Consider the following 26,562-nt stretch of genomic DNA (forward strand, 5'->3'; position numbering starts at 1 on the left):
GTGCTGTCTGTGTTAGCAAGGGACACAGGGTAGAGCAGTGAAATCAGTGGTGATGAGGACAGATGTTGTTTGTGACTCTGCTGCCCAGGTGGGTCCCCTGAGTTGTGTGACCATCACATTTCGGCCACATTTGGGGCACTGGCTCAGCCGTCTCCAAGCCCATTGTGCAAAGATGAACAGAAGTAAAAGCGCTGGTTGCTTCAAAACTAAAAAAACTAACGAAAATGCATTTTTAATTGATTTTCTGACGTATATTGAACCAGTATCATGATCTAATAGCAGAATAGCGTTGTAGAAAGGAATTTTTTAAGGAAAGAACACCTTAAAGGAAATGCATTTGGATATGTGAAAATCAGGATGGTGAGGGGGCTTAAAACCTTAAAAAGTTTGCCAAAGCTTACTTATAAACATGTCATTTTTCTACAGAGACACTAACTATTTTTATACCCAGGTTTAGGATTTACATGTTAATTAGAATTAAATGTAGCTAAGTATTAGTGTGCCCAAAGTTGTTAAAACAAAGGACAAAGTTTGTCCTTGGAAAAAACACCGAGTAACACCCAAACAAACACCCCAAAGGAACAGAATTAGCTAAATTCTCAGGTCAAATACTCAAAAATGTAAGGTATGAAGTCCTACAAGGTACCTCTTTTTTGTTTACTATTATTATCTGGGTGTTCTACCACACAAAATCTTCTCCATTGCACTAAACAATGAGAAAAAATACATTAAATGTTTCAAACAGAGTACAGTCATCTTCCAGTACAAGGAAATTAAATATGTAAGGTTGGGGCAAGGAAAGGGACCACAAAGTAACAGTTAACTAAGATACACAAAATGATCTATAGAATTGCTGAAAAAATGAGCAAAATATGGTTATTGTAAATGACATGGGAAAAGATATGGAGAAGAATTGGGAAAAAAAGTTATGTAAGTGCTCTGTCACAAGGATTTTTTCCACTCTTAAGGACAAGAGGAGACAGCAAATACCTGAAAGGCACAGATGCTTGTTGGGCAAAAAAGACTGTGAATGTTGCTGAAGTGAAGACAGAAATCACCTTTCCTACGCATCTGTAATCCAGTGAAGCAGGATAGATGTTAGCAATAAAACTTCAAGAGATAGGCAGCAGTTGCATTTACTGAATTAATTAAAAATTGAATTAATATTACATGAGAATTGTGTCTTTTTTTTCTTTTTCATTTTGAATAAAACAACAGCACTGAGTAGCCTCATAATTCCATAGAAAATGTTTTCCTGAACACCTTCAAGATACATCCTCTTCATTTATGAAAAATAAAATACAAAATAACTTAAATATTGCTACCTAGATGACTGCTTCCAATGATCACCAGAGATAGAAAGCCCAAATATACAAAGAAATAAAATCTCATTAGCCACGATTTCCTTTTATTGGAAAATGTTAAGTGGCAGAAAAAAAAGTCATGCACTTAAAAATGTGAGTTTTCATTCTGGTGGTGACCCCCAAATGCTTTTTGTCTTCGCTAGTATCACAAACATACAAAGGCTGTGTTATACGCTGTAAGAGCAGAATTGTAACAGCTTGTTGGAACAAAAGCTGCTCATGAAAACCATGCTAGCCTCTTTAGAGCCCACCTCTATTTCCTTTTAAGTGCACAAGAGATTTTTACTAACAATATTGGATTTTGTGTTGGGCCACTTATCACTCCTGAACAACTCATCAGGCAAATACAACAAATACACAGACCAAAACTATACCGTAATCACAATCCATACCTTAACTAAAAGACAGAAGACACTGAAATGTGTTATTTGAAATAGAATACACCCAAAACACACAAGAAAAGAAAGCAGACAAACTGGGAACTGCTTCCAATTCCCACCTACATGATAAAGTCACCACCACCACGATTGGAACTAAAAATCTATGACCCCTGATTTTCATGAAGAATCTCATGTTTGCTTATGTCCCTCAACCATCACAGCTATCTCACCACCCTTATAGTGTTTGAAATGTAGGTCATAGCTTTCTGTTACAAAAAGCATCTAAAGCAAATAAATTAATCAAAAACAACTTTGATAACAAACTCCTTACAATTCTCAGCTTGGGAAAAACTTTTATCATCTATGAGCTGCTTTAGTCAGGAGGGGGAAAAAAACCAAAACCAAAAAACTAAACCGAACTAAAACCAACCAACCAAAAAAACCCAACCAACCAACCAACAAACCATTAAAAGGCAATAAAATTTATTATTGACTAATGTGCACAGTGTAAATGGAAAAAAAAGAAAAAGATTCTTAACTGTATCTCCATACTTGAAATTTAATTTAACATAATTTAGTATTTTAGATGTAGTCCTGTAGTGAAGACAAGGCTCAAGACAGCCATTGGGCTCACATCCGCAAGTCACGCTCTGCAGCTAATGCCTAATGCAGATTCATTAGAAAGAAATCATTTCACAAGAGGTACAATCTGAAGGGTTTTAAATAAAAGGACTACATCAAATCAGTCCTTCCTTAAAAGAGTTAGACTTTATCTTCCTTATGTTACTGTGGAACTACATTAAATACATTCCTATAGGTGCAAATCCCATTAGCTCCAGAATACAATGACTTATTAAAAAGTTACTATCATCAATGTCTCATTAGAGAGATGAAATTTGTTTTTTCTCTGTTGAAAACTTATATTCCAGCTGGAAACTACAAATGCCAGTCTTCTGTTTTTAAAATAACAGTGCGAATCTCTACCTTCATTAATAGAGGACAGTAATTCAGATAAAAACTATGTTCATTTACCCTGTGCCCTGGGTAGTAGTATAAGACGTGCACAAAGTATTCTCTCACCATCTTCATGAACTGTTGAATCCAGGTGGGGCAGTGTTTTCCCAGACCCCCTCCCTCTGGGCCACTATCTTCTGTTAATGGCCCATCAAATGCCTTGCCCATGACTCATAGATAACTCCCTCCGGGAGCTATCTCTGTTTAATGGGCCATCAAGGACCCCCTGCATGACTCATCATCCCATTGTGAGATGCTCCGCCCAGGGGGAGGAACCAAGCATTCTCACCTGGATATAATCTGGGGTTTGGGACAGTACAGGGGGCCCTTACCCACTGGATTCCCAGAGGAACAGAGCTATCAGACCTTTCTACAGGATCACTGCTTCAGGAAGACCACCTCATCTGGACTGCTTCCATCACTCCGCTCGGGTTGTATTCTGACTCTGTCAGTGGTCTTTTGTATCATTGCATCTATTTTATTTTACTTTCTTTCCATTCTTCCTATTAAATTGTATCTCTGACTTGGAGCCTCTCATTTGTTTTGCTTTCAAACCACTACACCCTGCTACTGTGTGCCTTTTTCTCACAGCTGACTTCCTTCTGTAATGGAGTTAAAAAATATAAAAATCAGAAAGAATTGGAAGGAAACTGATTTAGTCCATTCTCTTGCCCAAAGACAAGATCTAAACCGTTCACAGCACCTGTCCTTGAATCTTCAGTGATAAAGATACTACAACCTGTCCAGGCCACCTGCTTCAGTATTTAATTATCAAATTGTGAAAATACTGGGTTTGTTTTTGTTTGTTTGTTTGTTTGTTTTTCTTTAATGCTTAACATAAATCTTTCTTCCTGCAAACTGAGCTCTGATTTTTGTCTCAGAACAAACACTGGTGTTTGCCTTCCCATTTTCAGATACACTTTACATGTTTGAACATAAGCCATCCTACCTTTTCCTGTACAGCAATAATTAATTTTATGTTATTTTGTTTATTCGTATTTTTGTAAAGTTAATTTTTTTCAACTTGTTAGGCATATGATGTTTTCCAGCATGTTTGTTCTTACTGTATCACGCTTTGAATCACGTTTTTCTCTGCTGATTCTTGAGTTGTCCAAAACTTTAATGAAATACAGTCATCAAAACAGAAAAAAACCCCTCCCACTCCATTTTAGTCTTTTTCAGTTTCAAACACAGTGGACATACTACTTCATGTATCTTACTGAAGATACTTTTATTTAAACATCTAAACATTGTGCTTGATTATTGGCTTGTAGTATGACAGTTCTGATGGATATGCAGGATAGTTACTAATACTCTCATACTTCTTTTCAAATCTGTCATGTGCTGTCCTATGTTTTTTGTTTTATTATTCCAAGCTTCTTCACGTTGAAATATTTCTGTCTTTAACGTGTTAATATTTTTTCTAAGGATCTGCTGGCATCCTGAGATCTTTATTTCGTTATGATCCTTTAATATGGGATTTTTTTACTAATGGGATTTTTATTCTCATCCTAAAAATCATGAGTTCTATCATTTCATTACCATAATCATCAGTGTTGCTTTTCATCTTCAAATTCTCCCAGAACTCTATACTGACAATTTCAATGTCAGATGCATTTCACCTTGTTTTCCTTCTTAAGGCTGAAATAACAAATGTGGTCAACACATTCCAACATCTTGTTAATATTTTGCATCTTGCTATATGCTGTACTTTCCACCAAAGCTCAGCCTAGTCTGAAATAATTTCACCTGCCTTATCACCTTTGCCTGATGTTTCATCCTGACTGACCACAAAAGCACCTTTGTGTTTTTTCTCTTTTATCACCGCTATGGACTTTACAGAATCTGCCACTCAGAGCAAGCTTGTGTGCCTCAATAAATGGCATAATATCTTACTCCTTTCTTTGACTGTCATTCCTAATAAGGTTTCCTATTCTATATTTATATTTGAATCATGAGACTTAACAACTGTTATGCTAAACAGATGATTTTTATCTGCTTAATTTTTTTTGTTCTCACTTCACAAATGGATGTATTACTAACTGCGTTCCCCAAGGGTGCATTATGAGAGCATGGTTTTTAAACCTGGTGAATACACCGCACTAAAACAAATCGCCCACACTGAAAAATAATAATATTAAGGATGATAGAACTTTTCTAAAAATAGAAAGTGTCTGGTGCAAATTTTAGATGCAAAGTTTTTCAGCAGCTCAGTAATGCTGAGAAGTTGTCCACCTGTGCTAATATCATTATTACCCCATCACCAAACACTTATCCCAGTGTCAAAGTAAATTTATATTATTGGGTTGTTATTGCCTTAGGAAAAAATATTTTTGATTAGTTTATTTACCTGTACTTCTAAATTATACCAGAAAAAATTAATGGACTGTCTGGTACAATTATAAAGGTTTACTTACATTTTCATTAGTTTTTCCTTAAGGTAATTTACAACTGAACAAGAAAATCTTTTCAGCCCATTATTCGTTTTTGAGGATACATTTTATTACTGTCTTAGTAAGACATGTAACTAATAGAATTTTAAATGTGTATTTTCTAGAAAGTGCATTTTAATTTGAATATTGTTCTAATGTGTTGTCTAATTTATTGTATTTATTTTTATGTCTTGTTCAGCGAATCATTTGTGAACATTTTGGGAGATAAATAATACGATTTAGCAATAATACTACAGTACATCTGCTATGTCTGATGCAATAGCTACTCAGAATCAGAATAGGGAAAGTTAGAAAAATTAAATGGTTGCAGAACTATGAGCAAGAATTTTCTCTGAAAACGTGCATTTCAAGCCACAAAGTTCCCTCGCAGGATACACACTTAGGTAGTGAAATAGAAAATAAAGCAGTATGTTATTATTTATTAGGCTCTTTTGTTAATCAGATAGAAAAAAATCACACTGTCTGTAGTAGCTACTAAAATATACTATTTTCAAATAAGCTTTTTACTGAGTAAAAGACATAACACATTGTTCTTCCATGTTCTGAGACATGTTCACCACTGCAGACACGCAGCATGTAAATTAATTTTTTTTAATCCAGCTGAAGCTGTACTTTGTCCCGAGTGATTTATCTGTGCAGGAGAGAAAGCAGTATTTGCACCATTAACCTTCCCTGAGACTTTGTTGGGGGAATTTTTCCTCAACATTTTTACATGATCACATAAGAGTCTAGATATGAAAACCATCCTAAACAGAAACACATCTGGGTATGTCCTTGGACCTTGTACCTGCAGTCTTATCTTTTTAGGACACAGCACAGGCCCTAAATGATGCTTTAAGACAACTGTAAATTGTTTTCACCCTTTTCTGTGACAGTTTCAATTATCAGAATGAATCTGTTCTAAACTCTATTAGCAGAAACTGACACAATTTAGAAGTTCACCTGAATCTTAAAACAGTTTATTTGGAAGAGTTTGTACCTTTGAAAAAATCCTATAGTGAACAGTAAAGAAACTGCTAGTGCACTAGGACAATCTGTAGAAATAAGATTGGTCTACTGACATGTATAGATTTGTTCTCCAAAATCAAAATAATAACTTGTTAAATGTATTTACTCAGTTTTTTTTTCTTTAATATCTGTATGTGTGTCTTAAAGTCCATGGAAGTCAGATCCCCTTGTCAGTTCAAAAACTAGTAGGAAAAAAAATTCTCCATTTTTAAGGAGAACAAAAAGCATAGCAAGATAAGCATTACACTGAGCTATTCGGTTGTTCTACTCTTCGATTATTTTCCATTCAGTCCTTCTCTTGACTGTTTATTTAAAATGTAAGCTCTTTAGGGTGAGGGGGTTGTTTTCTGACTCATTGTCAATACAGATTGTTGGCATTCTGTACTAATATGCAACTATTATAAGCAACGACATGGATATTCTCTTTCATACAAACACCACAGATTTTTTTAACAATCAAGAGTAAGGCTTAGAAAACAGTTTCCACCCCAGAGTAGAAAACTGGAAATTAGCTGTGATTAAATAAATGAATGAGCCAGAGTCCTGGAGTTAAAGCAGAGAAGTTGGCAGTACCAACAGCAGCAAAAGCATTGAAGAGACAGAAGGGAAGCTTCTCTTAAAGCACTGGAAGGGGTTGAAAATGGGACAGGAGTGAACTAATCTAGTGTGAATACAGCTCTCAGTCAACAGAGCTGATGGTTTTTAACCAGAAATCTCACATTATATAGCTTCCAGGAGGTTGAAACTGCCCAAGTCAAAATGCTGTTGGCAAGAAAATTCCAAGCTTTGCACTGACACTGTTCAGCAGTTAACAGTGACTGGGTCTGAAAGAACATATTCCCTTTCTCAGTGGCCAGTTCAGCAATATCACAGTGACACTACAACAGTTATTTTGCAGACAGCTCTATATTTATTCTAATCAATCTCTTTTTTATTAATGGAAAATTTTACTTTTTCAAGGTTAATGAAAATACGAGTAACTACTGTTTTGTTTTCAAACTGAAAATAAACAATATATATGTTTATCACTGAAGACACAAAATAATCAGTAGATTATCAGATTCCTCTAAATTGTTTAAGAAAATTATTATGCCTGCAATTGCATCTACTGAGTCTACTTAAGAGGGAAACATGATAGAGAGGTTTATTCATTTGTCCAAATAGCTAGATGTAAAACAGAATAGATGCTAAATGAGAAGAATTAATTCATTGTTGTATTTATAGAATTTGTAAGACTACATTACAAAACACAATGCACATTCTCTGGTCTTAAAGATGGGGACTCAAATCACATTGCAGAAGAGCATAAACTAGATTTTAGTCCTGAGTGACAGTATTCCTATTTATTATAATACCTAACAACAATTCTACATATCACAATGATTATTAAATTAGATTCTAAATGCTTTTCATTCTAAGTCTTGCTCCTCAGTGCATTTCTGCATAAATTCTGCATGAAGTCATTACTTTTGTCACTTTACTTGAATTGATATTACGTGCTTATTTCAAGATAAAACACTAAATAATTTTTCTTTTTCTCACCTGTAAAATTCCCATACTTCCTGTATCACAACAAAACTATCATGAAATAAAATTACTGTTATAAAATTTTTCCCAGTATACCTGCAACTACAGCCTAGAAAGCCTGATGTTCACTGCAGGCAAGTTGGTAAAAATGATATTGAAACATGCAAATAATAGACACATGGATAAATACTAGTAAAGAGGGAAGCAAGAACTTGGCTTCCTAGAGTCAAATAATTTTTCACAAATATCTTAGATGACTCTAGATTAGCTCTTAATTTTTCTATTACATGCAATCTCCACGGATCCAAATCTTAATACACAGAATACTCTATACACTTTCTTACATTTCACTAAATATATTTTCAAATGTCAGTTAACTCCTGGTACAAACAAATTTGGCAGAAAGTGACAAAAATAATTAAAATATGAAAAAAACACTTATTTGCTCAACACTGATAACTTTCTATACTAACTACTTTTTTAATGCTGTAGCTTTACTATTTCTTTAACATACTTGCTCTACAGTTTATGGGGGGTTTTTTTGGTGGGTTGTTTGGGGATTTTGGGGGTTTTTGGGGGGTTTTTTGGGTTTTTTTTGTTGTTTGTTTTTTGGTTTTTTGTTTGTTTTTTTTTTTTTTTTAAATTGCTAAATCTGTCTGTTTCATATTTGGAAATCTGATGTCTAAGACTGTGGTTCCAAAACTTCTTTACTTCAGAAACAAAACTCTGAAACTTTTTTTTTGCTTGTTTTCCTGGGTGTGCCTAGATGCATTTTGAATGATTCTTTCTCAAATGCAACACTACAATAAGTAATAAAAATAAAGATAGGAATTGGAAGAAAAGCAGAAATTATTGTGAGAACTAGGTAGAGCATTAGAAAAAAATTAAATATATCTATATTAAAATATATATATTCCCAGAGTAAAAAGGTGGACATGATCATTTTCCAATTGCTTTCCAAATTAACTTTATTATTCAATGTTCCTATTTTCCATTTGTTATACTTTCATGATTGCAGTCTGTATCTCAGATAACCCACACCTTTTTAGAAGAATCAGGCCTGGAGAGTAAGCACTGAGATAACATGTAGAGGATCAGAGAAAGAATCATGGAAACCAGTGGGGAGCAAGAACTGTGAAGGAATTCTTTTGCAGCCAGTCCACACTTCTAAAATTGCTCATCTGTGGAGGATTTTTACCTGTTTATTTTTAAAAACTCAGTTTCACGGGAAAAAATTGTGAGACTTTTAATTGCTATCAGTTACATTTCATATGAAGCATTATTTTCCCACAGCCCTTACCATCTAGTTGCCCAAAGCTTATATAATGTATTTTTTGATACATCTACCTACCTGTGTTTCTACATATTCACAGCTTCAACTTTTGCTGCTGTCTTTACAAATGGAAAACAGTTCCACAGATATCCCTCTGATATAACTATGATCTTCCACAGAATCATTCATGCCATATGGATTGATAGATTGCTATGTGCTTAATGAAACCATTCTTTTTGAGTTAGACAAAAGACTATTAACTCATGCCATTTAGAATGTCAAATTTCTGAAACAGATATTCCTACAAAGTGTCCTAATAAGTTTTCAAAATAATTGAGTGACTCGAATACTTCCTCTCTCTTTGTAAAGTTCAGCCTTTCAAAACAAGGAAGAAGCTTGTTTGAAAGTACCTCCACGAGATTATTCACGAGTGGGAATGCGAGCCCGCAGGAGGTGAACTTGCTGCTCTAAAAACAGGGAAGCCAGAGCTGCTCCTCTACCACCATCTAGCGGGGAAGAGCCCCGCTGCCCAGGACACGGCCGAGCTCCGTGAGTGTGACAGCAGGCTCCTGACCGAACTTCAACTGATGGATTGCACACTACCTGCTTTATCCAAATCTTCATGCCCAGAGACCAACTAACTTCCAGACAGGAGGCTGGAATTTACATCAGAGTACGTTCAAAATTACAACCTAAGATCTCTGGATCCCTTACCTTTTTTAACTTTTCACCTCCTTGGACCAAAATATTCAGCATATGTTTTTGAATGTCATAAACGTCATGTTTGGAGGTGAAAAACTAGAAACAGTGCCCCAACTGTAATTTGGATAAAAGATTCATTACAAATAATGGGTTTCTTGTAATTAAATGAGCCACCAAATCAGCACAATTATTTTAGGGAAATAAAACAACTGGGCACAATTTGCTCAACTCCTGAAACAAGGGCAAGAAGGCACTACTGGAAGAATCATGTCTATGGGGTAAGCATTCAAAGAACAAAGAAAGATTTCTAACACTTATTATCCTCTCTTGTACCATTAAAGCAGTAAATCTAATGCAATAGTAAGGGAAATAGTAAAGGAAAAATTTGATTCCGAAACAAATATTACACCCAGTAGGACTAATATTTAAAAGCTATATTGATATTTTCAGTGACATTAGAGGGACATGGTAACTATTCTCAAATTCTTTTGGGAGCTGAGGTATCATAGTGTATGTACTTCAAATAGACTTAGACTATTAAAGAGTGTCATTTTTATCTTCACAAATCAATGTAGCATTTAGGGGCTTTTTTCTGACCTAACTGTGTATTGTCATACCTAAATACATTCACAGAATCACAGAATGGGGCAGGTTGGAAGGGGCCACCTTCCAGCCCTAGATGGACTAGATGTTGACCCTTAGTGGGTCATCTAGTCCAACATCCCTGCTCAAGCAAGGCACAGGATTGTGTCCAGGACTGGATATCTCAGGCGAGGGAGACTCCACAACCTCTCTGGGCAACCTGTTCCTGTGTTTGGTCACTGCACAGTAAAGAAGTTCTTCCTCATGTTCAAGTAGAACTTCCTGGGCACCACCACACACACAGACCCCAAAACAAACGAACAACAAAACCCAAAGAATTGTAGCCATCTTGCAAGACTGTAGTGTTTGGGTAAAAAACACATTTCTACCTAGAGAGGGGTCAGGAGGTCAACAGAATCAAACTCCACTTCAAAAGTTCCCAGTGCTTACAACATTTTCTCCTGCGAAAAGGAAGGGTCTACATTTGATTGAAGACAAGCAAACAATATTCACTAGTTGAGTACACTACCCTCCTTTACACTTTTTTTAGAGAAGTCATCCAACTCTAAGCAAAAGCCGACATTACTAATTTCCAATGTTTTAAACAAAATCTTGCATATTATTTTTGTTATTTTGCAAAATGAGTTTTCCTTCTCCTTTCAGTTTTGAAGACCGAGTTTGCAGTTGCACACCATATGTGCTTTCTAGATTAGATAGCCAGGCCTGATGGTGAAATATAAACTGAAAGTGCAAAACACTTTTCAAGCAAGAAGTTATGCAGTTGCAATAAATTTAAATATTCTAATGTCTAGTGTGTTAAAGGAAAATATGATATCAATATACATGATTTGTCTGACACCAGTACAAGTAACTCACCTTGTTTAGCCTTAAGCAGACAAGGAACTCAAATTTGTAGGTCCATTCATATCACTTGAGAGGCTTCCAGAAAAAGCTCTCTGGCACTCTTGCAACTTGCAGAAGTTTTTCTGCCAGAAGTCTTTCCACATGTTCCTTGCTACCAGTGCTGGCCTAATAACTAATAAGTTGGATTAATTTAATAAGCTGGAGTAAAATCACCAATTTCCTCCTGCATTTACTTTAAGCTATATTCCTTCCCTTCTTCCTAAAAATTGTAAATAGCTCTTGCAAAACAGTTCAATATGGTTCAGGTCATTATCCTAGGACAATCAGAGAATAAAAGGGAAAGGAAAGAAAAAGCTTGCTTCTAAGAAGGAATTGACCTGGCAAATTTGTCAAAGATGGAAGATACTGAAAGGAAAACATTTAATTGCAGGCATTAACATCAGTGTAAACACCATAGGGATCCAGTACTGGGACCCTAGGAGATAATGTGAGGAAGAGAAACGGAGTTTCTAGTATTTAATACGGCAATAGACTGAAGAGACTAAGAATTTAGAAGAAGATGATGGGGGTTTTTACATGTTTTTATTTTGTTTAACAAAAACTTTTTGAAGGATTGAATTGTCACTTGAAGTTAAGGAGACGCAGGAACAGAGAATTAAGGAATAGTAAAAAAAAAAAAGACAAAACACGGAAATTTCAGCTAAGTTACCCTTTGCATTACATTATTTTTAAAAGTAAGTACAAAATTAACAATTTTCTTTATTATCTCAGCAGCTGCAGTTGGGACAGACTATATGTCAAAAACCCGTACCATCTTGACACTTAAGTGCTTAAATTGGGAAATACAGGTTGGGACCTCACCTCTCAGGGTCAGGACACCTCCATTTCTCCAGTTATTGCTGAAGAGAAGAGTTTCTGAGAGGTAACTGATAGGAAAGATGCGTGTTAATGTCTTTACCAGCAATTCTATGGGCGAAGGAATGGGTGTTAAGGTCTTTGAAATCTGGGTCTTAATATATCTAGTGACTTCAAGCCGCAGGTTTGTTACAGAGCCCAGACAGCTTGACTCCTGAAATAGGCAAGAGTCTGCAAAGGCCTTAACTTCTGAACTTTGGGGTAAAATGACAGGTTCTAGAGTGGACATGTGTTAGGCAGTTCGGGAAGGCTGTATCTTCCTAGTACCTCAGCCGATGGGGAAAAGAAGAGGGCAACATTCGGCCGGGAGCTCAGGATAAAAGGAGGCTGTGCCCTCCGAAACCTCGAGAGAGAAAACGCGGCGGGCGTGTGCCCCGGTGGACTCTCTCCCATCATGTGAATAAAGCCTCCTCTGTCTCCTTTATGGACACGCTTTTCATAGCGTGATATTCCGTACATGACTGAGCCCACCTGAGGAAAGCCGCTGCTCCGGCTGAGCGACGGCGATTCTCCGTCTGCAGGGATGAGGAGGTTGCACACCTGGGGAACAGGTAGGTGCCGTCTATACAGGGTCTACAAAATTCTCCACATAAAACCAAACAAACCAGCAAACAAACAAACAAAAAAGAAAACACCCCTCCCCACACACATGTTTACCCAATCGGTATTTAAACATTGTCACACGTTTCCACAACACTACGAAGAAGACATGTTGGATGACTTTGTCAGATTGCATTTAAGGCCGTTTTTCGGGTCGGTAGTCGGTGGCCTCGCTTCACACCGCCTGTATGAAGTGCGTTCACTGCCCTGACGTGCCCGGGTGCTCGCTCCAGCGCAGCAGACCCTAAGGCAGGATCCCACCCCGTCTTCGTCAGGCAGATCCTTCGGGATCGGCAAGAAAGGGGTTAAACGCGGAGCCTCGGCGCCAGGAACCCGGCGGATTGTTCCATGACCTCGAGAGGGGGGACTCACTTACACATTGCTAATTATTCGCTATCAGATAATGTTAAGACTCGGAAAGGAAAGCTATAAGCAGTCGTTATAAAGCATGAGAAGCAGGTCTGTGAGTTAAAACAGGTGAACCTGAGCTAAAATCCTGAGGGGACCTCTGTCTTTTCTCCTGCGTGGGCAAGTTGCGCTCAGCCCGGTCTGAGGGAGGAGGCGCGGCGGCACCCCGGTAGCGTGTTTGGGGCTCGCAGGGCGCTTTAGGAGTTTAGATACACTCTAACTTATTCTCCGCATCTCTAGAGTTTTCCTCTTCACTGGCTGCTTGTAACAGGCCTCGTTTGCCTAAGCCGGACTGGGAGGAGAGGAGGAAGGGCGGGGAGGGGAGCGGTGACGGCAGGAGGGTTCTGAGGCGACAAAGGCGCGGGAAGCGGCCGGGGCAACCCGGGGTGCTGCTCGGTCAGGGGGTCAGTGGCTTTCTTTAGTTCAAATAATGATAGAATCGGTGGCGCCGAGCCCAGTGGAAGAGGTGTGACAAACAGGTTTGGGAGTCCTGAGCATAAACGCGAGTAACACGGCCGGATTTCTCAGGCGGTGTTGGAGAGCCGGGGCTGAGATCCGCCCCAGGCGGTTCGTGAACAGGCGGAAGGCGTCCTCAGACATCTGCTCACACCAGTGTTTTCGAGTGTCTTAGAGACATTGTCTGTATTCTTTAGGATCGATCTAATATGTCAATACAGAGAAAAGAAAAAACAAAAAAACCCACGCCTTTTTTTTTCCCCTATTAATGGTAAGAATTAAGAAAGTGAGGAACTTAGTTCTTAGGTCTGCCCCTCGACAGAAGGAAACCGAGAGTGCTTCTAGTCCTAAGAAGGAGCTGGTTTAATAGCAGCTATTTGTGATGGAGAGCTTTCCATCATACTAAAAATATTTCTGTGGAATCGTAAGCATGGGCAGAGCTTCCCAGGCAACTATAAAATGCCAAACCCACTTCCTTTGAGAAAGTCAAGAGAAACTTAACAACAGATCAAAACTACACAGTATTAACAGATTTAGAGCTTACAATGAGGGAATAGGAGGGATATTCTCTTTGAGAAGCCAAATTAATATTTTAATATTTTCTTCCATATTATTTACAAGAAGATTTCTTGTCTGCCTAATTATTCTTCAGTACCAGCTGAGCAGTATTTTTTCAGGAATACTGTGGTAACATAGTATAGATAGAGAATCCACATATTTCAGAAAATGTATGACAGATTGAACTACATTATAACCTCTGGGATGCAACAGTGAAACAGTACCAGGAAGTCTGCTTTATTCATTACTCCTGCACTGTTTCTTTGGGGTTTTTTGTGGCTAAATAAGGATCTCAGTGCATTAGACTAGTAATCCAGAACCTTTCCTGAGCTCTACATTACCAAAAAGAATGTTTAATTAAAAAGTTGCAATATGTTTTTGCAATCAAAGGCAAGTGTGTATGCTGGAGAAAGCCTATTGAATTAATAATACTGTAAATTTTTGCTTGGCACATAGAGAGTTCCAAGAGCTTATCCTTTAAATTTCTATAGAAGGAAACCACCACCCCCGTCCCCCCCATTCCTAGGGGCAGTATTTAAATATTATTCTACAGCTACCTAAACGTTTAGTTGTGTTCCTATAGCCAAGTTATCACAGCTCTATAACTTCCCTGAAATTACATGTGAAATTTTCTATTTCAGGCATTTTGACAGCAGTAAATAGCATTTTGAATGAAATTTTTGGGAACTGGACAGATTATATCTATTACATGTGAAGAACACCAGCCATAAAGAAGTCTCATATAGACATCTCTGAACTGCTTTAGAAGAGGGTAAAGCTGGTAGAGGCCTGGTAAGAAAATCTTCATTTAAATATACACAATTTTATTGTTGGGAGGGAAGATTATTAAAGGAGTGAGAAGGAGGAAGAAGGTGCAACTGCTACAGTTAATCAGTTTGGTAGTCTTGAATGTTCAGCTGTTACATAGTTTTATACTAACTTCATAACACCATGAAGGTCGAAGGCATGATGTGTAACACAATGTCCATGGTAATGAAACAAAGGCTCACAGCCAAGCTATCAGACATGTATGTGACACTCCTTCCCCCATAGGCCATGGTAGATTTTTGAGTTAATCATCAACAGTAAAGGATTTTTCTCACTTTTCAAGTTCTACATGGTATTTATGAGAAGATGTAAAAAATAAGGGGACGATAAGGATTTCATGACTAACTGTAAAATAAAACATACTTCCCATTCAAAATTCAGACAGACTAGAAAAAAATCCTGCATTTAGCTTGATAGATCTAGTTTTTAAAACCAAAACAAACTCCATAAATGTCTATAATTTTTTAGATGATCAATTTTTCATGAAACTTAATTCTTGAGGAATGCTCAGATATGGGTAACATCTCTACTTGGCATGCCCCTAGGCTGGAGAGTCGACTTCGGTATTTCTGAAGATTATGAGGCAACATCCGAGTTTAGCAATATGCAAAGTTATTTACAGACAATCATAAACACAGCAGAACATTTACATTTTAAATGAAAAAAAAATTGCAATCACTAGTCAAAATGAAATTTGGTGTGAAAAAGATTTTTAAAAGGAAAGACCATATTTTTAGGTCTGCACATATATAAAACTTTTGGGACAGTTTTTCATGTAAGGATAGGATAGGATAGGATACGACTTTTTGTCCTATCCTATAATATAAACAGAAATTTATAGCATGGCTTTCACAAATAATCTCTTTACCAGCAGATTATCCCTTATTTAACTGAACTTTTTATCCAAACATCATTCAATCACAAATTCCTTTTCTATAGTATTAAAATAGCATACCCACTGAAGTCAGTTTCTTGTTCACTTTCTACTCATAGTGCATTCTGCTTTTGCCTCTCTGGGCATTTGGCTAGTCTGTAAACACAATTTGTAAGAAAAAAAAAATAAAGCCAGTAAGATAATTTTTTTTATAGAGACATCCTCTTTTTAAGCCAGTGATTCTTTAAGTGAAGCAGATAGAGATTCACATCATGGATTATTTTGCCAATGAAGAAAAATCAAAATAGGAAAATAAAGAAAGTGAGGGTTTTTGTACACTGCCTCTAACCTTTGGGAGCAAGTAAGAAGGAAACAATCCAAAACCTTAGGGAAAACACAGCCTAATGGCAGAGAAAAGATAAATATTGCCTGAGGAAATGCAGGAGGAAAAAAGCACTTTAACCAGAGGAGGGTAATCACTAGGGTAGCCTGGAATAAACAGAAGACTACTCAAGTCTCGAAGTGTGGGGAAACAGCAGTGGAAGGTATGAAAGTAATGAGTAAGTTTAGGAAAAAGTCTAGTGAATGAAAGTACATGAAGTATTTTGTGGTGATACACACATATTTTCCTGACAGGGAAGTGCATATTATGAATGCTGCCAGGTTATTGTAATTTATGGATTTCTTTAGAAGGCAACTGTCTTTAAAATTGGCAATGTATTCTTAATTAATTTGGCTTGGTTAGTGCAGTGTGTCTGGTCAAAAAAAAAATAGACGGCATCAGATGTTTTGAGGCACTCTATAGATGAAGACTGTGTGTACATTCTTTTCCTCTGAAACCATGTGAATGTTTCACTAAAAGTCTCAGCTCCTTTTTGGCTGATAGTCATCTTGAATCTCTCTTGCTCTGCATTTCTTACAGCTGCATTCCTAGTGATTGTTCAGGCCTGTGTATGGGTTTCTGTGTCTTCTCTGCATCTGTTTCTATGGCATTTTACATCTTTTTTCGCATACATGGCTATCCTCAAATATCTAACAAAACATGTGCCAAACATCATGTGTGTCTTTGTTTTTGGTGATGACATGCACCCATGTTCTTGTGGAAACTGTATTTTGGGGGTTTTTTTCAGAAAGTTAAACTACTTCTTACAGTGATTTGAAGAGCACTGCCTGTGACAATTAGCTGTTATATGTTTTATCTAACAGCAATTTTATGGATAACACACCACGTTAATAAATTGAACTCAGCATGGGAAACATACTAGCAATAGCATAGGTATACAGATCACAGCCTCCTCAGGAGAGTCACTGTATCATTTTTCATATGAGTACTTGCACTGGAATGCAATCAACAGTAGAAAAAGTTGGCAAACCTACAAAATGTAAAATAATAATTTAAAACTACAAATTAACAATGCTGTGCACACTAGTGGTCTTTCATCATCATCACAATTTTTAAATTATTTCCACTTACCTATAAGCTTTAAGGAAACTGCTTATGCTTAGTGTGTTGTTTCTCCAAATGTATACCTCTGAGGCAAAAATTTTCTATGGTGTGCTTCTTTTTTAAGCTTAATTATGCTTAAGAAATTTGAGGAAGTTGAGCATGTATTTTAAAATAGTGGGAGGATAAATACAGAAATGTAAACATCAAAAAGTGGGATTTAAATACATCATGATCCAGAAAAGAATATTTTTCATAAATTGATCATTTTGATGTGATTTTTAGGCTGCATCATCTAGCAGAGACGTATATTTGTATTTAATTTGAGCTTTTCCAGGTCAACAGCTCAGTTTTCTGGATCACTTATTGTTATTCAAAACTTTAAACAAAAATTTTAAAAAGGCTTTGTTCTTCAGAATGCACAGTATTGCAAGTCTGTGAGAAATTAAATCAGTGACAAATTTATGCTGCTTTCTGGTTCACTAATGGAGCACCCACACATCTTCTAAAGTTCTGAGAAAGTGATGGGCTGCTATTTGTGCCTGTGGCCATGCTGAGGAGCAAATTTCCAGCACTGTCCAGCTACATTAGGGGGAAAAAAAAAAAAAAAAAAAAAAAAAAAAAAAAAAAAAAAAAGAGGAAGAAGAAAGTAAAAGTTATAAGTCGAATACTGAGTATTCAGGAAATAACAGATGATGTTTTATTTATCTTTGCTCCTTTTCTATTCTTAACTTAAAATAAATAAATTGCACTTCAGAAATAATTTTCATTACAAATTGATGGCCATAACCCAAAAAAATTCAAAAGTTACTTGTGCTTATTTCATTTTATTGCACTATGTTTTCTCTTCCCAATCTCACTGTAACATCCTTTCATAAAGGCCACAGGATGTCTAAACCAAGAGGGATATCTGCTAGAGGTTAGAAGTCTGGTTTAGACACTGTGTAGGACTTTTAAAGATTTCTTCATATGGGTAAATATAAGGTCATTAATTGCTTGACTAAAGAAATAGTTAGAAATGTGAATGTGATCTATCCCTAGATTGTGAACCACAGTTTCTTCTTACCTTCTTTTTGGCAAATCACTTTGAGAAGATTGCTTTAGGTGTGTCTATAAAATGTAACATAAATGGAACATGCATGGACATTGGAAATAATCTGTCTAAAAATTGTGTATTAAAGTGTTCTAACAGCCCTTGGCACAGGCTCAAAGCATGCCAGCTTGCACTTTCCCAAACAATTCCTGTGCACAAAAAAAACCACCCCAACAATTCCTGTGCACAATTTAGGCATTAGTGTTAGTCGTGAACCATTCCCAATGACCAAAACATGGATGTGACTATCCTGTTTAGAAGAACAGAAGGGTGAAGCATGGAACATTATATGGCTACAAGCTCCAATGCCAGAGAACAGTCCCAGGAATGTTTAACATGGTATTTATATGTAGCCATTTCATGCTTTGGCTGAGGATAGTTAATACTTCTGAAGAATAGGACATTTCTCTCTTCCAAGGAAGCAGTTTTTAAAAGCCTGAGCCCAAGAGGTTTTTTTAACATATATAAATAAGCATATCTCTGTCTTCAATCCTCTTTTTCTGGCAAATTCATTAAAAATTGAATGACAAGGCATGTTGTGATATTCTCAAAAAAATTTTAATGCATACAAGTATGACTTTCAGCTGAATACAACAGCCCTTAAGGCCAATTTTTAACTACTGTCTTTTGCCAGAAGATGAATGTCCACGTTTATTTGCTGGCCTGTGAAGTTCTGTATTGATTCAGCTTTACTTCTTAAAAAGTGGAGAAAGAAAAGAAGAAAGCCTGAATGTTTTAATATTTCTGTTTTAAAATTTTCCATAGTGGGCCTCAATAGCACTCTTGTAGGAAATTCAACAGTATTTCTTATGTGGCTACCATGACAGTAAGTTGTCCTCCCAGTGCCTAGACAAACCAAGACACTTGAGAGCACAGAGTTATACAAGGCTCAAAGTCAAAAAAAAAAAAAAAAAAAAAAGAAAGAAAAAAAAAAAAGGATAATCACTTCCTTCCTGAAGTTCAGCAATGGTGAGATAAGAGCCTAAAGAACATCGTTGGCTGGATTTCAGATTACCTTCAATGGCAGTGTGTAACTTAACATTTGCCTTCCCTAAAAAATCAGCTGTTATTAGGTCTGTTTATATAGTCCTGAAGTAATAATTCTGGGACAGTCTATTTGTCCAGCAGTCTATCACTGGCCTTTTTTCAATTATATAATGTGTCTTATTATTATGTATGTTTTATAGTTTAAATTACATGTTTTAATTGTCTTTATTTAAACTTTATTCAGAATCCCTAGTGCTTTGCATAATCAAGAACTTACTTTGACATTCAAATGAAAGTACCAGAGTATTGTCTTGTGTCATTTTTTCTCCATAGAAACATTTATACATTTTAATATATATGCCTGCCATAGAATTCATATTGTGTACAAACGGAAGCTCATTCTTAACATGATACAGATAATGCAAGTTTGTCACTTAAAATGAAAAAGTACCGTTTAATTTCATATTAAATTCTTGTTAGTCAATTAAGCTAAATAATTTGAAGACGGGAAAAATATTACCTCCACCTGGCTTACCAGGAAAAATAAATAAAAATCAGTAGTCTCCATGAAGTTGTAAACTTAAAGCAAGTAACCATACAAAAATATTTGACTCCTCAGTCTGCAGGCTTCTTTGACTTTTTATTTAACCTCTACCACTGAAAGTTTCATATTTAGGTTGCTTACTTTCCACAGTGAATATTCCCCAGTCAATTAGTAACATGGTGCTAGTATTTGTTCCTGTGAACTAAATGCAATGCAAGGAATATAACTTTGTATTACTTGCCATACAGCATACATGATTGAAGTCTTCCTAATCATTGTGTGGTACAGCCTTAACACCAGATTGTAAATAATTTGAGTACTTAAATTTAGGATGATAGCTAATGATTGTGTTACTGTACTCAGATAACATGCTCCCACTTTTTATATGAAAGTTCTTTTCAATTAGTGAGAGAATATATCAAATAGACAGTCATAATTTTAAAAAATTATTTTACTGACGTCCTAATTATTTTAAAAAATTTACCTAGAAATATGTATACTGTAGTATGGGTAATATACATACCTGTAAATTACTAAGAGGTACACAGAGTGCAGTGTTTGTGCCTCAGAGAGCAACTTAAAATGACAGGTACCTGAATGTAATACTGGCCCTTAAAGAGACAAAAATGGTAAAAACCAATGCATTTTTCATTCATTCTACAGAAAAAAATCAAATTACAACAATCATATCTAAGAAAACATTAGTGCTGGATGTATTTTTATTCTAGTAATACATGCTGTCCATAATTGATGAAGTTGAATAACAACATGTAGCAGGCCATTAAGTTAACATCAGAGTGAAGAGGGCAAAGAGGTTCCTTCTCTACTTCAGCAGTGTACTCACAAATACTAAATGCAAATCTCTTTGCATTTAGAAAGCTTAGAAAGCTTATCTCGGTACACAGCAGCAGCAGTTGTAAACAGCAGCAAAAGACATACCAACAGGTTTTAATATGTTTTGTGAAAATTGCTCAAGCACTCTCTCCATTAAGATCTTTAATTCCTGCCATTTGAATTAAGATTTATTTTGAAGAACAAGAAATGAGTCTGAGAATAACAGACAGTATAAATAGCTTAAATTTATGGGAACCTAGTCGTTTGTTTTGGGCAAAAGATGCATTCACCCTTGATGACATCAAAGGAAGCAGGATTAGGTTCTAAAGCTTTGCCCTGAAACTTGCAGTTAATTTTCTGGACTACATAGGTATGGATTTGTCGGGGGAATTCAGAGAGCTCTGCCCTTCACACTGCGGCCAGCTTTGTTCATACAGTGTATGCTCCTTAGTGTGCCACAGTCATGGTTGCATGGCTGCATAGCTCCTCCCATACAGATTAGGGCTATCCCCACCCCATGACTAAGGCCTGGAACAGAAATAAGGTTTAAAGGCTTTTGCAGTAGTTATGAGACAATCTGAAATACTTGATTTGTCACTTTTCTGGTAATTTCAGGCATAATGACATGAACACTGTACATACTAAAGTGTTTTTAAGAATATAGTGAGCCTCCATTCTGAAATAGATTGCTGTGAGTGAGCTTTTGAGGAAGAATACAAGGAACCACTTGTCTGAATGCAGTCAAAGAATTCGACCTTTCATTTTAAAAAGTGGAATAAAAATATTTAATTTCCCTTAAGGAAAATAAAATCCTGATTTGCCCATGTGTGTTACACACCACCTTCTGAAAGAACTAATGGCTTAAATTAGTTGTTTTCCTGTGCAGGTACAAGTACAGTACTATACGGCATAGTACTCAAGTAAAACAGCCATTTCTACAAGTTCTCTTAGTTGAATGGTATTTTAAAAGCATTAAATGGTCTAGTGATATTCTCACTGAAACATAATCAAATAGGTGTTGTGCCTGATGATGTTTGTAAACTCTAAAACATATCTGGCATTTGAAAATTAAAATTTCAACGTTCTGTATTTTATTTACATATTAATCACCAACTAAGAAAAAAAATTATATAGATTACTAAAATCACAGAAAGACTCCATCAACATGAATTGGTAACAATCACTTAGTAGTAGATTGAAATAGTACTTCTAAAATTACAAAACTCAGGCATACCTTTTCCTGAGAATTCATCGATGTATAAGTACACATATATGTGGTATGTGAACTCCAGATAGGTAGTTCATTAAATTGTATTTTATTTCCAAGAGAAAGTAAATAGTTTTCTCCTTAAGTTACAGAGTTGCAATGCATTAAATAAAGTGCGAAACTTGGACACTTCATTTGCAACACCAATTATTTTCCTTTATTTCAAATGGGTAACTTGAAGTTATAAATGTATAAACGATTATAAGATTGGGACTTTTTATCTTAACTTGGAACTAAGGTCTGTAGTACATTTTTTTCAGAACCCGGTTTACTCTGTCTCTGTTAATATGTGCCATCAGATAATAGTACTTCAACTACTGAATTACCGTATTTTCCAGTGCCGTCTTCATTTCTGTACTTTTAAACAAAAACACATACACTTATAAACCAAACTTTGATTCATCCAAAATTACGAATTTTGTAGTAGCTTAAGCTTGAGAAGCTTTTGAAATCCGTATTAAAGACACAGCACTATTCAAAAAAATCGTAAACATTGGAGAGATTATGGGGCACTGGTGTAAGATTTTATCCCTTTGTGCAAATAACATTCATCCAGCGCTGAAAGGGTGTGTTTGTGTGTCACAGGGTATTTACAGCTGTGTCCAGTTGATTCCTGAAGTCGACAGACCAGCAGTGTTTCCTCTAGAAATGGAAGGATTTGTGTCCAAGTACTGAGCAGCAAAATGACATTAAGTGAGTACTAAAAGACATAGTTAATTCATGGGATAGAAATGCTTCTTCATTATTATCCTGTGCTATTATTATTCAGTTTTACCTGTATAGAGGAACACCAGAAAGTCTTTCAGATTAGGACGTACTCTTTCTCCAAACACTCCTTCACAACACACAATTAAAATATCAGTAAATCTGATGGCGGTGGAGCCTCAGCCTCCAGCAAAGACATTTCACCTGAACATCAGTATTTTCCCCAGTGCTCGTCCAAAAAGCCGTTTTTGAAAGCCACTCCCGTTCCGTATGTCCATCTGGAAATACCTCGCCTCGGCAATGCTTTGAGTAGCGGGTGTTTCGGTTCCTGCGGCGCGGCCTCTCACATCCACAGAGAAAGGGCATGGGCGTCGACAGTAACTCCAGCGAGTGTCCCACCCGCAGAGGCTACCGCCTGTGAAGGTTCAGTTTAAGGCCCCTTTCCAGGTGTGCCTTCTGCCAGGCAGCATTTTGCAGTCCTCCTCCTCGTCCTCCCCACCATGCTTAGGCAGGACAAAAAATAGACACCAAAACGTGTATTCTTTTTCCAACGATCCCTTCTTCACAAATCCTCAACGCAGGCTTAAGCGTAAACTTCGGTGTCGTTCCGCGCAGGCGGGGGGAGGGGGAAAACAAAACAAAACAAAAAAAAAAAACAAAAAAAAAGAAAAAAAAAAAAAAGAAAAAAAGAAAAAAAAAAAAAGAAAAAAGAGAGAAAAAAAAAGGGGGGGGGGGGAAGAGAAAGTCGTGCAGCAGCCGGAGGGGTGTGGAAGGGAGAGGAGCTACGCAGGGGAGGCTCTGCCAGGAGAGGCGAGGCAAGGGAGCCCGGCCAGCTCCAGCGGCGGAAGCGGCGCTGGTGGAGCGAGGGAGCGATCGGGCGAGGAGGAGGCAGCGGAGGGAAGGGGGAGGCTGCTGGTGTTTGGCGCCGGTGGAGGGAGTCATTCCTGCCGCTGCACTTCCGGTCGGCATTTTGTTCTGAGGGAGCGAGAGAGAGACACACACAGGATCCTTCCCCCTCCTCCTCCTCGCCCTTCTCTCCCCCTGCCCCCCCGCTCGGTACCGACTCACCGTGCCCAGGCCGCCCCTCCCCGCCCTCCTGCGCTCGCACTCTCGGAGGGAGCGGCGGCGGCGGCGGCCCCTTGGCAGCGCTGCCCCTCGGCCACCCTCCCGTCTCTCCGGCTCGGAGTGCGGCTCGGAACCGGTTCGGCGCGGCGCGGCCCGGCCCGTGTTGATGTTGTGAAGCAGGCTCGGGGGGAAGGGATTTGCCTCGGCCGCACACCCCCCGGCTCTACATGTTCGCTGCACTGAGGAGGAGACGGAAGAGGAGCCAGCCCCCCTCCCGGCCCGGATTATTGTTGTTATATTATCTCCCCTCCTCCTCCTGCTCCGCGGCGGCGGCGGCGGCCCAGCGGCGGCGGCGGCTCCTCTGAGGAGGGAGGGGGGCGGATTTCTCTCCCCCTCTCTCGGATTCTCGTTGGATTCAGACTCCGATTTGCTCAGGTAATCCCCCCTCCTTGTCTCCCCTTCCCCTCCCTGCCCTCTCCAGCAGCGGGCCGGGCCTCTCAGCCCAGCGGCCCAGCACTGCCGGGAGCAGAGGGGATTAGCTGTTATCCGGGGTAGAGGGGAGTAAGTGGCAACCGGAGGTGTTTATTTCGCGGCCCTCCTTCCTGCTCGGTCGGGTCTGGCGGAGGAGGTTGGTTCTTGCCGGGCTGCCGGGAGGCCCAGGCCCGGCGGAGGGCGCAGGCCTGCCGGCCAGCGCCTTTACTCCAGCTCGGGGATTAGAAAGGCGAAGCGGCTGCTCAGTGACAGGCCTCAACCCGAAAAGAGCAGCAGGAGGAGGAGGAAACAATACAATTAGTCGTAAATGTGCACTGATCCTTTGCCATATTTACAACTTCACCGTGTGCAAGGAAGGAGGGTCCCAGCGCAGACAGCCCTCTGAAGTGGGCCAGGAGTAAGTGGAAGCATAGTGGAGGAGAGACAATGTAAATACTCAGGAACAAAAATGCCACTTCTCTTTGCTATTACCTTACTCTTCTAACCAAGTGTGTTCTGAACATTCAAAAGTTTAAATGCTTTTGGTTTTATAATCTGCAGACGTTTCTTTTCTAAATAACATTATTGATTAGTATGTTAATGACTTAGTATATTTATAGCATAAAATAGTGCTTGAAGGATGATTGGCACAGCACAGACACCTGCAGACCCAGGAAATACAGATAGGCAAGCATGCTGTATCAGATACTCTACACAGTTTTGATGTTTGTGTGTTGTACATGTTACAGGAATATATATTAAAAGAAGAAATACCATTTTCTGCTTTTAACAAACAGAAAACGGGCAAGGGATCATGTTTAAAGTGCTGCGTTTATGGTATTTGAGGAACCAAGGTGAAGATGAGATTTTAACCAAAGTACTTGAGAATCAAATGTAAATTTATATAAGTGAAATGTGAGGAATGCTTAAAAAGTGTCATCTTTTCTTGTCAGCCTATGTTACTTTGAGATTCCAGGTTGTTATTGGCTGTTTATGTCCATGATGTTTGAATATGTAATTAGGTGTCATTTTTTCAGATCCAATATGTTTTGAAAATGACTGTTTATTAGTCTCAGGTCTTTGTAAATAAATGGTAGCTGATCTACAATAAACTAAATCTTGGACTTATAAGTGATAGAGTTGTAAGTGTTGCTAAAAACTCAGGCACATTTAAACAAACAGCCTGTGAACTAATAAAAATACTACAGAAATTACATAGTTGTAGGAAATTTTAAGATACAGTTTTCATCCTTGTAGAAAGGAATTTTGTTAGTGGCAAATAATTATTGATATTACATAATTTGTTATATTTTCAGCAGGTTTTTTAGTTGTTCAGGTAGATTTGTTGTTATAATACATGGTCACTGTATAGAGTGACCATGTATTATAGAGTAAATAGAGTAACTTTCTGGTGCATTGTGTTCAGAGTCTTGTAAATAAAACTCTGCTATCCTGCCTCCTGCGTGCCCTGATACATGTTTAAAGGGGTGAAGTTAATATAGCTGTCATGTAGAAGGCATGTTTTTAATGCTGTAAATCCGTGTAGCAGTCAGTAGCGTGTCCGTGATTTGTATTGGTCAGGGAGCAGTTTGAATTTTAAAAAGCCAGAAGATCCTGCTGAGCCCCAATCCCGGCCTCCCTTCCTCCCACTAATCTCCCATTCCTGTCTTTGTGCTGCCTGGTCCTGTTAGACACTGTTTGCAACAGGGCCTCAGGCCTACGTGCGTGGAGAGGAACCATTTACAGTTCGAAAAAGCAGCTTTTTATTTTTAAACTTTGTGAAATGCAGAGGGAGCCACTAGTCGTCTCTAACTGTCCCCACCTCGGTGTGTAACAGCGGAATTGCTGTTTGCTTTTCCCGGTAGTGTGCATGGAGACCGAGTGTAACTCTGCTTCACAGGAAAGAAAGGACTGTGCAGAAGTAGTTGTAGTTCTTGGGTAGTTTTCATCATCAGGAAGCGACATTACAGCCCTGGCGTTTCTGGCAGCTGCCGTTCTAGGAAGAATGTGTTTGTTAAGCTAACAGGAGTGAACTTTTCTGACTGATTTTTCATTTAAGAAGGTTTGCTTTAAATATTCTAGATACAAGCAGGAAATGAGCTACTGTAGTTACACAGTTCCTGTCAAGTTTATCTTCCCAGGGTTGTGTGGCTGTGTTTACAGCGTTTACAGCACTTTTTTTTTTTTTTTTTTAATCAAAACGGATGCACTTCTCTGGAACGAAAAATGCATGTATTTATAAAGGGAAATATAAGATGTTGTCTATTTTTAATTGTAATTAGTTTTTTTGGGTTTGTTCTTATGAGCCATATGTAGTTAATCTTGAATTAGTTGCTTGATCACAGT

General features: G+C 37.9%; 1 protein-coding gene across 4 annotated transcripts in view; it reads left to right on the forward strand.

The window, feature by feature from the left end:
* The first annotated feature begins 23,852 nt into the window (after nt 1–23,852).
* NIPBL (NIPBL cohesin loading factor) overlaps nt 23,853–26,562 on the forward strand; it is a 139,939-nt gene continuing 137,229 nt past the window's right edge. Inside the window, exon 1 of one of the 4 annotated variants that reach the window (XM_066181065.1) lies at nt 23,853–24,180. The gene's annotated coding sequence lies outside the window, so the exon portion shown is untranslated. The remainder of the gene's footprint in view (nt 24,181–26,562) is intronic. The other 3 variants (XM_066181067.1, XM_066181064.1, XM_066181066.1) reach the window with 3 other exon arrangements.

This window comes from Chamaea fasciata, unplaced genomic scaffold (assembly GCF_029207755.1).
Source record: "Chamaea fasciata isolate MVZ Bird 193981 ecotype frontalis unplaced genomic scaffold, bChaFas1.0.hap1 SCAF_4, whole genome shotgun sequence".
Classification (NCBI taxonomy): domain Eukaryota; kingdom Metazoa; phylum Chordata; class Aves; order Passeriformes; family Sylviidae; genus Chamaea; species Chamaea fasciata.